Source organism: Medicago sativa, chromosome 8, assembly GCF_051527215.1.
Source record: "Medicago sativa cultivar Bolivia chromosome 8, Bolivia_mono, whole genome shotgun sequence".
Taxonomy (NCBI): Eukaryota; Viridiplantae; Streptophyta; class Magnoliopsida; order Fabales; family Fabaceae; genus Medicago; species Medicago sativa.
Window position 1 is genome coordinate 77,272,629 of NC_140756.1, and position 12,247 is coordinate 77,284,875.

Genomic DNA, 12,247 nt, shown 5'->3' on the forward strand with positions numbered 1-12,247 from the left:
TTAAATTGAAGAAATCACTATATGGCTTGAAACAAGCTCCCAGAGCTTGGTATGATAGACTAAGTAATTTCTTAATCAAAAATGATTTTAAGAGAGGACAGGTTGACACTACACTCTTCAGAAGGACCCTTGGGAAAGATATTCTTGTTGTGCAAATATATGTTGATGATATAATATTTGGTTCTACTAATGCATCTCTTTGCAAGGAATTTTCTGAGTTAATGCAGGATGAATTTGAAATGAGCATGATGGGAGAGCTGAAGTTCTTCCTTGGCATTCAAATCAATCAATGCAAAGATGGAGTCTATGTTCATCAATCAAAGTACACAAAGGAGCTTCTGAAGAAGTTCAAACTTGAAGATTGTAAAGTGATGAACACTCCAATGCATCCTACGTGCAACTTGAGCAAAGAAGATGAAGGAGCTAAAGTAGATCAGAAGCTGTATAGAGGTATGATTGGTTCTTTGTTATACCTCACTGCATCTAGGCCAGATATTTTATTCAGTGTATGCTTGTGTGCAAGATTCCAATCAGATCCTAGAGAATCTCATATGACTGCTGTCAAGAGAATCTTCACGTATTTGAAAGGAACAACCAATCTTGGACTCCTTTATAGGAAATCCTTAGATTATAAGCTAATTGGATTCTGTGATGCTGATTATGCTGGTGATAGGATTGAAAGAAAGTCAACCAGTGGCAATTGTCAATTTCTGGGTGATAATCTTATATCCTGGGCTAGCAAAAGACAAACAACTATTGCTATGTCTACAGCAGAAGCAGAATACATTTCAGCTGCAAGTTGTTGTACACAACTACTTTGGATGAAACATCAGTTGGAAGATTATCAGATAACTGCTAACAGTATTCCCATTTATTGTGATAATACTGCTGCTATTTGTTTGTCTAAAAATCCAATTTTGCATTCAAGAGCGAAGCACATTGAAATCAAACACCATTTTATCAGAGATTATGTTCAAAAAGGAATTTTAGATATACAATTCATTGATACTGAAAATCAATGGGCTGATATATTTACTAAGCCTTTAACTGTTGAAAGATTTGATTTTATAAAGAAAAATTTGAACATGCACTTTGTATCTGATTAAATGCTTGCTTGCTCCTGAATAGGATTTTAGGTTCTGAAGTTAGTTCAGAAGCAGTAGTCCATCAGAAGCTCTTTATTGAGGTTCTGAGGAAAACTCGCTTCTGATGATGACGTCAGCATCTGAAGTCCAGAAGCTGGATTTATTGCTTCTGAATAGTTGAATTAGTGGAAACGTTGGAAGTTACCTTTTAAAAAGTAACTTTTGGCCCACTAACTTGGTAGTTACTCTGTGAACCTCTTACGTGGCCTGTATGTGTTGGTGTATAACTAAAAGGGCAATGATGATTTAAAAGCTTTGAAAGTACTTTTCACGCGCCCCCAATTTTGTCATTAATGTTATGTTTGTTTGTCTCTTTTGAATTGCAATCGTTTTACTTTTAACACTTTGTCAATTCACACACTACTCACTCACAACAAACACATTTGCTCTCAAACCTCTTGCGAAGTAAGCGCATTCTCTCAACCTTAGAACCCTAAAATCTTCATCTTCTTCAAATCTTCGTAAATCATCAAATGGCATCATCAAGCTCAAAAGTTTCAGAATCTACATCAAACAAGCAAAGCGTATCAGAATCTGGGTCCATCTACAAAAAGAAGACTATGGATATTCCATGGGAATCCTTAATAGTTCAAGTAGAGTCACCGGTGGATTTTGCTTCACTCAAGAAGTATGAAGTAAACATGGAAGGTTTGATAGAAACTCAGATGATGTCTGAGTATTTCAAGATGCTAAATGGGCCAACATATGTGAACTTGGTCAAGGACTTTTGGTTAAAAGCTGAAGTGTACAATGAAAAGCCTGCAAAAGTCGTAAGCAAACAAGCGGGGTCAAAGAAAGGGAAAATGGTCATGGATATGAATCCTACATCATTTGATAGCTTAGAAATAAGGTCTGAAGTGATGGGCATTCCTATAACCATCACTGAGGACGTTATAGCTAAAGCTTGTAGGATGCATGCAGAGGGAAGATTCCAAGAAATAGTCAGGAAGGAAGATGTCCTGCTAAAAGGTTACTACAACTCTCTTCTGGGTGGGAAGAAAGATGCCAAGCCTTCAGAGATGGAGATTCACAACAGAATGTTGGTGAAATTCAGTAATGATTGCTTCTTTCAAAGAGCAGGAGGGTCTGACCAACCCAACAACCAACAGAAGCTAGCAATTTATTTCATGACCAATCTTGAAAAGATAAACTTCCCCAGATATGTAATGGATCATCTCTGCTGGGCCATAAACGAAAGCACTACAAGAGGAAGAAAACAAGTACCCTATGGAAGATTGCTTTCTGAAATCTTTCATCAAGGAAGGGTGCTGGAGTTCTTAAAAAGGACAAGGAGTGCTTCTGATAAATGTTTCGAAGTTTCTACTGCTGAAAGGACTATCAGTAGCAGGAGCTTATGCTCTATGAAGTTCATCAAAGAAGCCCCTAAAGATGAAAAGTGGTTAGAGATGACAACTGCTGAAACTGAGATAATCAGGGACTTTCCTCCCATCTTTAAGGAAAGTGACTCTGATTTCCTAGTTCAATCAGTAGCTGAGTACGTCTTGGAGGAAGATGCAAGGTCTCAGGAGGAAGCTGCTCTTGCTAAAGGGAAAGGCAAGAAGGCCAAGGCAGTTGCTGTGTCAGAAGCTGCTGTTTCTGAGGCACCTGAAGGGAAAAGGGCCAGAACTAGTTCTGAATCAGAAGCTGCTCCTACTAAAGGAAAGAAGGCCAGAACTAGTACTGAGTCAGAAGCTGCTAAACCTGTTTTTATCAAGGAAAAAGGAAAGATGCAGAAGGTTGGTGCTGCTTCTATTCCACAGAAGAGGAGAAAAGGTAAGGCAGACTTGGTAATCACTCAAGAGCAGCTGGATGAAGCTCTTGAAGAAATAGAGAAAGAGGAGGCTGATCCCAAGCTGAAGAAGAAGAAGGCTCCCCTTCAACTTGTGAGTCCTATGGTTGAGATGACTCGAATAAGGAAAAGGATGGCAGATGAACGTGCTGCTGATCTTATATCAGAAAGAAAGGATCAAAAAGCTCAATACATTCATCAAAGAGATGAAAAGCTCAAGGCTTTGGGATTGGAGGACTGTGATAGGTTCTACAAAGATAAACTGGCTGAAGTAAGAGCCATTGCTGGTAAACCTACTGAAGACAATGAGGAAGACGATATGATGCTCGTCTTTGAAAATGCTCCAGAAGAGGGAACTTCAGAAGCAGTTTCTCAATCTGCTGATCCACAGAAGATCACTTCTGAAGCTGACCCTGCAGATCAGGTAATCCAGATTCCAGTCACCTCTATCCCCTCTTCACCCTCTTCACCATCAGCACCTGAACAAATAGAAGACACTTCTGTCTTAGACAATCTTGCTCTCCACTACTCAGGTGAATTACCCATAGACAAAACTTCAGAAAAGGCCTCTGAAGCAACTCCAGAAGCAGCTGCTTCTGAAAATGTTGTTTCAGAAAACCCCCATCAACAAACACCTGAACCACAAAAACCCACAACACCCCCACAATCACCAATAGCCATCATTGACCACCAACTCAACAATCAAACAACAACTTCACTACAACAACCACCAACTGAAACTGAATTTCAACCTTTACCTGAACACTCTCCAGAACCAACTCCCATGGATGTTGACATCTCTCAAGTCAATGTTCAAGACTCAACCTCCACCACACACATTGATTCTGACCAGCCTTCGTCTTCAAACACACAAACACACCTTACCTTTCCAATTCCTAACCCCATTCAAGATTTATAAATCAGTGATTCTGATCTTGAAACCCTTGATCATCCACCCACAAACATCCTGGAATCTGGATATATTAATTCTGAGCTTCTCACAATCTTGAGTCAGATGCATAATCTGGTGGATCAAAGAAGGACAATTGATCTCACAGGTGCATATGAAGACTCCTGGGCATCTCTTCAAAACCGGGCAGCTGGGGTTATTGAAGAAATCAAGGCCAAATGCATCAGAGTCAAGCAAGCTTCAGTCAGAAGGCTAATGGAGCAAGTGAATCAGAGTCTTAGAGTAAGAAGTTCTACACTGCTCCTGGCAAACCAGCCTTTCTTCTTTGAAACGGATTACTTGACCAGAGAAGCAAGGCTGTGTAAGCTTCTGAAGAAACAGATGGCACAGCAGCAGCAAGAAGCTAGAGAAAGGGAACAAGCTCTTCTTCAGAGGCAACAACAACTTGAAGAACTGTTGAAGAAGAAGATTGAAGAAATGGAAGAGATGAAGAAACAACAACAAACCAACCCTTAGTTGCACACCCTTGTGTTTTTCTTTGTTTGTTGTCTGTTTTAAAATTTCTTAGTCCTTGCTTCTGAAACCATCTTGTCTTATTTCTCTTGCTTCTGAATGCTTACTGATTCTGACTGTTTAGCTGCTTCTGACAATTGATATACATGTTCATATATTTTGCTCTGACTTATTTAGTTCACTTTCTTTTATACTCTATCCTGTTTGAGTTTTTCTCATATCTTTTTGTCTTTTATGCTTAAATTTATTTTAATTTTTTTTGATAATGACAAAAGGGGGAGTATATGTGACAAGTATTTAAAGGCTCTGAGCTCCATTAATGGCATTTGAAATTTTTGAAAACCTTCTATCATTTTTTTTACCTTATTGGTATAAGCTATGAACGAACGAAGGAGTATCAAAATTCAAGTAAAATTAATTGAACCATTCTTCTTATCTATAAGTTAATTCTTTCAATGATTCAATTTTGTTTTTAAGCTCTGATAATATTATTGCGCGAAAAATGAATTTAATTAACCTGGATAGAACTTAGGGGGAGCTTACAAACCTCACCTTAAAGACTATCAGACTCAGGGGGAGTTTGAGCTTACAAACCTCAGATTCTGAGCTTACAAACCTCAGAACCCCAAAGTCAACTTGTTAATTAGATTAACAACAATTGATCAATTTTAAATACTTTTGTTTGTCATCATCAAAAAGGGGGAGATTGTTGGAACAAAATGTGTTTAACAATGAACCTTAAAGGGTTTTGATGATAACAAGGTATTAAAAATTGTAAATTGGACTAGCTAATATTTGTTCAAGTGTACAGGACCATAATTATAAAGTTACATCATCATTGGTTCTGAATGAGCAAATAAAGAGCTATGGAAACAACAAAAATTTGAAGCTTGGACGCTCCTGAAGGCAACTTGCTACTGAAGAGAAAAAGCGCTCCTGAAGTCAAGCTGCTCCTGAAGAAATAGCGCTCCTGAAGTAAGCTGCTCCTGAAGAATAGTGCTTCTGAAGACAAGAGGTCCAGAAGCCACATCATCAGAAGCTGCGTCATCAGAAGCTGCAGAAGTCATATCATCAGAAGCTGCATCATCAGAAGCTGCCTCATCAGAAGCCATTTCACCAGAAGCTGAATATCAACTGGATTTGCAAAGAATCAAGAATTGAAGAATTATCAATGCAAAAGCTGTCTATTGGATTCGAAAACACAAACAAAGGATTAGTGGAGTTTGCAACGGTCATTTCAAAGGTGTTTGAAGGCGTGTGTTTGCAATTTGGACGAAAGCGTTGACATTGTACTTTGTACGAATTGTACAACCACGTTCTCCACTACTCTGTTTTGTGTCCGCGCTACAGGACAAGAAAACAGCTCCAGAATACGGTTTTGCCTGCATAGATGTTCCTTTGGATAAGGAATGGATTTCAAATTTGTTCTTCATAGGACAACAGCCAAATCAGGCAAAAGATTATTGGTGAAAGATCAAGCTTCAACAACGACTCTTTGGTGTGCTGGCAATTTCACAACGTCTCTTTCACACCACTATATAAAGGAGTGAAGACCTAGAGAATTGGTAATGCATGAACTCTGAACGAAAGACTCACAAAGATTTTCACAAGTACCAAACCTCTGCTGAAATTGTTCTGCATTCACTTAGAATTTCTGTGTCTCAAAGTCATATCTTAGAAATTCTTAAGTCCATTGAGTCTGTATCTGATTTGTATTGTGAGCACCTCTGATTGTATATCAAGTGTTCAACCTTAAACAATTTTCTGTGTAATTTTGTTTAGTTAGGAAGTCTCTTGCAGTTGTGCTTGAGCAGGAAGTCTCTTGCTTGTGTGCTTGAGCATTGGAAGTCTCTTGCTTGTGTGCTTGAGCATTGGAAGTCTCTTGCTTGTGTGCTTGAGCATTTGTAATCAGATATTACTCATAGTGAAATCTCCTTGGAAGTGCAAGGGGGACTGGACTACTTCCGGATTGTGGAAGGAACCAGTATAATTGCTTTGTGTCGTTCTTCTTCTCTCTCTCTCTGTTTTATTCCGCTGCATTTAGATTCTGATTATCACTTCAGAAGCTGTCTCGCTTAGCTTCTGATCAGTGTGTTCAGTTTTTAGGAGAAAAGAAGAATTTTTCTAAAACACAATTCAACCCCCCTTCTTGTGTTTTTCTCACCTTCAAATTACTCTTGTCGCCCCTTAACTTAATTTTATGTAACTATTTCGTCTTCTATATTATTTTTCCATGTTATTTTCATCGTTTGATCAACTTGCTATAGATTTTCAAACTTTAATGAGTTTGTCTAACATGTGGAATATTGTAACCGTTAAAACAACTAAAAGTGGAATTTTATTATTGAAAAACAACAATTATTGATTAAAAAAATAATATCTATCATTAAATGCACAAGTTTCAATACAAACTTACTTTTTTGAATTTTTTAACATCTATAAATTTCACATGATAGGAAAAACTCAATTTAAATACTCCCTCCGGTCCTATTTATAAGAGAAAGTTGGGTCAACAAAACTCAATGTATCTAGACTGAATTTATAACCAAATACATTAATTTTTGTTGACTCAAATTTCTCTTATAAAGAGGACCGGAGGGAGTATATGGTTTTGTTTTGTAGTGTTCAACTCTATGGTCTTTCCACTCACGTTTTCATATGAATTTTTGATTTATGCTTAAAAATTCATATGCACACAAACTAAAAGGATAAAAATTATGTGAAAAAAGATAAACGATAAAATTGTTATATAGAACTAAGTTAAAGGACAACAAGTCAATTTCACATGATAGGAAAAACTCAATTTAAATATATGGTTTTGTTTTGTAGTGTTCAACTCTATGGTCTTTCCACTCACATTTTCATATGAATTTTTGATTTATGCTTAAAAATTCATATGCACACAAACTAAAAGGATAAAAATTATGTGAAAAAATATAAACGATAAAATTGTTATATAGAACTAAGTTAAAGGACAACAAGTCCAATTTGCCAAAAATTGGGGACTATATGAGAATATAGCCTCCATAGAAACAATGTGGACTGTTGCCCTTGTTTGTTCCTTAAAACTGGAAAACACAATTTTTTTGTCAAGTAGACCCGTAATTGGACTCACACACTAAAAATATGGAGAAATGGAGAATTCAAGGTTCGAACATAGTCTCCATATATCCACGTCCATAGAACCATCAAACAAGCTACATGATTTTATTCCATAAAATTGTAACTCGTTATCATATTCATAGTAGTTTCCAGTTCACACAAAAACACAAATCAACCCGACTCTCACCTTCGAAATTTGTTTTCTTCTTAGATGTCACCAAGAACGTTAACAGGATAAAAAGAATGTCAATGCGGCCACTAGAAAAACCGAACGATATGTCGACGTGTATAGCGAGAGACCAAAATTAAAGAAAAACAAAAATGACTCAATAGTTGAATTGATCATTCAAAATTCATAACTACAAATAATGTTAGAAACAAGAGAGAGCATCGATATAGTAAGGAGTTCCTTAAAAAAAGATTACGCAGTTCAACACAAACCCTACACGTCTAAAACCACAAAAGATGTTAAAGTAGTTAAATATACCGGTTCATCTAATTTATCCATCAAAAATATGTATTTGAGAATACAATGAAACAAAAAAAAAAAACAAATAGTTAATCTCATCTTTTTTCTCGATATGTATAGCCTATGATGATTTACATAATTTTGGTCTCCAATTTGCACTCCACGTGTAATTACCAATAGTCAAACTCATCTTGTTCAAGTGGCTTATGATTGTGTCAATCAAAAATATTATTTAAAAGATACTCCCTCTGGTCACCATTATAAGGAAATTTCTACTTTTTAGATTCATTCAATAAATGATGTATGTGGTCTATATTATAGACCACATATATCATTTATTGAATGAACCTAAAAAGTCAAAATTTGCTTATAATAGTGACCGGAGGGAGTACTAGTATGAGGAAGCAGTCTTGACCAAACCATATTTCTACGAGGCATAGTTAGCTTTGAGGCGACAATAATTTGAAATGGCTTCATTGATAATTTGCATTTCTGATTTCTATGAAAATAAATCTATCAAATTGAGAAACAGTTCAACCAATGTAAATTAACTCTTCAACTGATTAAAAATGCATCAGAGAAGATGAAAGCTGCAACATATACTTGAGATAAGTTGGAGGAAAGTGTTTGGTTGTGAGAAGAAAATAAGAAGAGAGAGAGGTGAGAGAGAGTAAGGGAAGAGAGAAAGAGGTGAGAAACAGAGTAGATTTGAGTTATTGTTTGGTATAAGTGAGAGGGAAGAGAAATAGAGAAGAGAGAAGTGTTGATTATTTTTGAAAGTATAAGAATATCCTTGAAAAAAATCCTCTCATCAAATTATTTTATTTTTATTTTTTATTCAATTAATTAATTGAAATACCTCAATTATTAAACTGAATTTATTTTATTTTTACTTAAATTTAATTTAATCAATAAAATAATTAATAGTTTATTAATATTAATTAAATAAACCCAAGAAAGAAAACAAAGAAGACACGTAATATAATAACAAAAGTATAGGTACAAGAGAAGGTGCTGTACATCACAAATTAAAGGACAAAATGGTAAAAATAAGAAAACCAGCAGTTTTCCATGGCTTTCTTCGCTGTTCTGGAGAGAGAAAAAAGGTGGTAGGACCCACCAATATTTGATCTCTCTTCTCAATTTCTGTTGTGTTCCAAACTACAAAAATGTCTATTTCTCTTCAATCTCTCTCGTCCCTAACTCTCTCTTTCCGTTTTCTCTTCAACCAAACATAGTTGAGAAAAAGAACTAAAGGACCCAAATGCAACCAATTAGAAAGAATTACTGCTTGAGAAGAAAGAAAGAGGCAAGTGCTACCGGGGAACTATTGAGAAGGAGTCTTCTACCAACGCTGGCTGTCAAGGTGATAAATTTATTGATTAAGTTATTGAGCAAGCAGTGGTCATGAGATCAGGTTCGTCTCTTACGGGGCAATGCAATTTTTTTGAAAAATTTCAAGTTGAATATGAGTAGTTGGAAGGAAAACCTAGATGCTGCAATAAAATGCTTCAGGTTCTAAAGAATCATTGCTCGAATGGAGACGATGAATACATATAGATATATTCTTAATATTTCCTGGTAGATCCGACAAGGGATTTTTTTTTGATATTATCAATCGATTTATGATTTTTCCAATGATCAATTCGAGTTATTTTTTTTTTATTTTTTGTCCATTTTTGGATCTCACAATACACATGGGCATGTCATTTGGTTTTCTTAGTGGCCACGTCTTTTTTGTCTCAGTTAATGTTCCTGGCAACCTTTTTATTTTTTTGGTCAAGATGTTCCTGGTAACCTTAAAGACGAAAATGATTAACATAGTGGATAGTCTGAAATTAACTTATGTTTTCGTGCTATTTAATGACTGCTATGAAATTGAATTACAGTATAAAAAAAGCAACTTGCCCCCCTAAAAAAACTACTCCCTCCGTCCCTTAATAATTGAGCCATTTATAAAAAAAAAGTGTCCCAAAATAACTGAGTCATTTCAATTTTCAATACAATATTAACTATTTTTTCCCTTTTATGACTCTAATTAATACACCCTCTGGTCACTAATATAAGCAAAAATTTGATTTTTAGATTCATTCATTAAATGATGTATGTAGTCTATAATAAAGACTACATACATCATTTAATGAATGAATCTAAAAATCAAATTTTTGCTTATATTAGTGACCGGAGGGTGTACTACTTTCATCATTCTCAATTCAATATATTCCACTTTGCACCAATACTTATCAAGAGCACTTAAAACCACTTTTCTCTCCCCTTTATTTATACTCCCTCCGTTCCTTTTTAATTGTCACAGTTTGACTTTTTACACAAACCAAGACAACAAATACTTTTACTACTTTTGATACAACAATTTATCCTTTTCCTATAATAACCTTAATCATTTAATACTTCATTTCATATATTTCTCTCTCTACAATAAATATCTAAGGGTAATATAGGTAAAGCCACATTTAATGATACATTGGACTTTGAAAACGACAGTTAATTAGAAACAAAATTTTTATGTAAAAGTGACAATTATAAAGGAACGGAGGGAGTACTTTTTTTCTTAATATGTGTGAAATGAGCAAATGACTCAGTTAATTCGGGACGGAGGGAGTAAATTTTAAGATTTGAAAAAGGGATACCATTTTTTTTTTAAGATATGTGATTTTTTTTTTGGTGCAAGAGATATGTGATTTAACACTATGAACTACCAGTTGGAAATCAAGTTGGAATATATATGTTTTTTTTTTTTAAATTCTTGAGAAAAAGTTGGCGTTGTGAGAGTTAGACACATAATTAAGGATGATCGAAATTTAATATGTATGACATATGCAAATCAAATTTACCATTGACGAATATCTTAATAGATACACAGGAATAGAATGAAATAAATCAATTATTAACACAAAACGAATAAATTTACCATTGGTAAATTAACATATGCACAAATGAATAAAATTAACCGGATTTAGTAAAATTATTAACACATATAGAATATAATAAACAGTTGTTAAGAACCCAGACTCACATAAATTCGACTCGCATAAATTCGTACCTTTTTTTTCTTCTAGGGAAGTACCTTCCTTTTGTACAAAATACAATAAGAAATAGCAAGCAAGTCAATCTTCAAAAATTTCATTCTAATACCAAACTTATATAAAAAAAAGCAGGAGAAGTAAAAAAAATGCAGGGTCATTTGTCTGCTTGGCCAGTCAAACACGGAATAGTTCATAGATCTTTGGGTTATTACATATTACTTAAATAAAAATCTTCTCCTCGTAAAATAAAATATAAATGGATTTGTTAGTTAATGATTTTTGTTTGATTAATAATTTGTTGTCAAAATAAAAGTGCGTATATAATATTTTTGTCATCGTGAGCTTAACTCAGTTGGTAAGGACAATGCATAATATATGTAAGGTCCGGGGTTCGAATCCCGACCACCACAAAAAAAAAATAGAATGAATAAGTCTAAGAGACGTCACAACTCAAAAATATAAAATAAATGAATATGTTTGGAATATTTTTTTATATTGAATAATCCGTAAAATAATTTTTTTTGAGAGATCGTAAAATAACATTTACGAACAGAGAAATTTTCATAATTAATATTTAATTTATACATAATAATTATTTTGTGAAGAATAAAATAAATGAACATGTCCTTCAAAAAAAAAATAAATGAATATGTTTGGAATATTTTTTTATATTGAATAATCCGTAAAATATTTTTTTTTTGAGAGATCGTAAAATAACATTTACGAACAGAGAAATTTTCATAATTAATATTTAATTTATACATAATAATTATTTTGTGAAGAAATATGAAGAAAATGTTTGTTTCACAAAAATATTTTTTATAAAACTATCATATTCGTATATATCTAGTAATATATCTGGAGGCATGGTAAAATCTTCTAAAAATTGACTAATATACACCTACGCAGTTATGAGTAAATTTATTTGAGTTTTGCTGTTGACACATGTGTTTTGGCTGTGTCACACTAATAAAATACGTTTTTGCTCTCTCGGTAGTTAACTGCCGAGGAATTCAAAATCGGCTGCAGTTAACTGCCGAGGAATTAGAAAATTTGGCACTGTTCATCTTTTATTCCTCTCAAAAACGCAAATTGAAATTTATGCATTCAGGTGTAACAGCGACAATCATAAATCCGCTATTGCATCATTGTTTTGTTATGGTCATGGTTATTTATGCTAATTGAAATTTGGGGAAAAGATTAGAGTTTTTTAGTATTATGAATTCAGGTGTAACACTGACAAATTTTCAATAATAGCAAATTATTGGGGTGTCT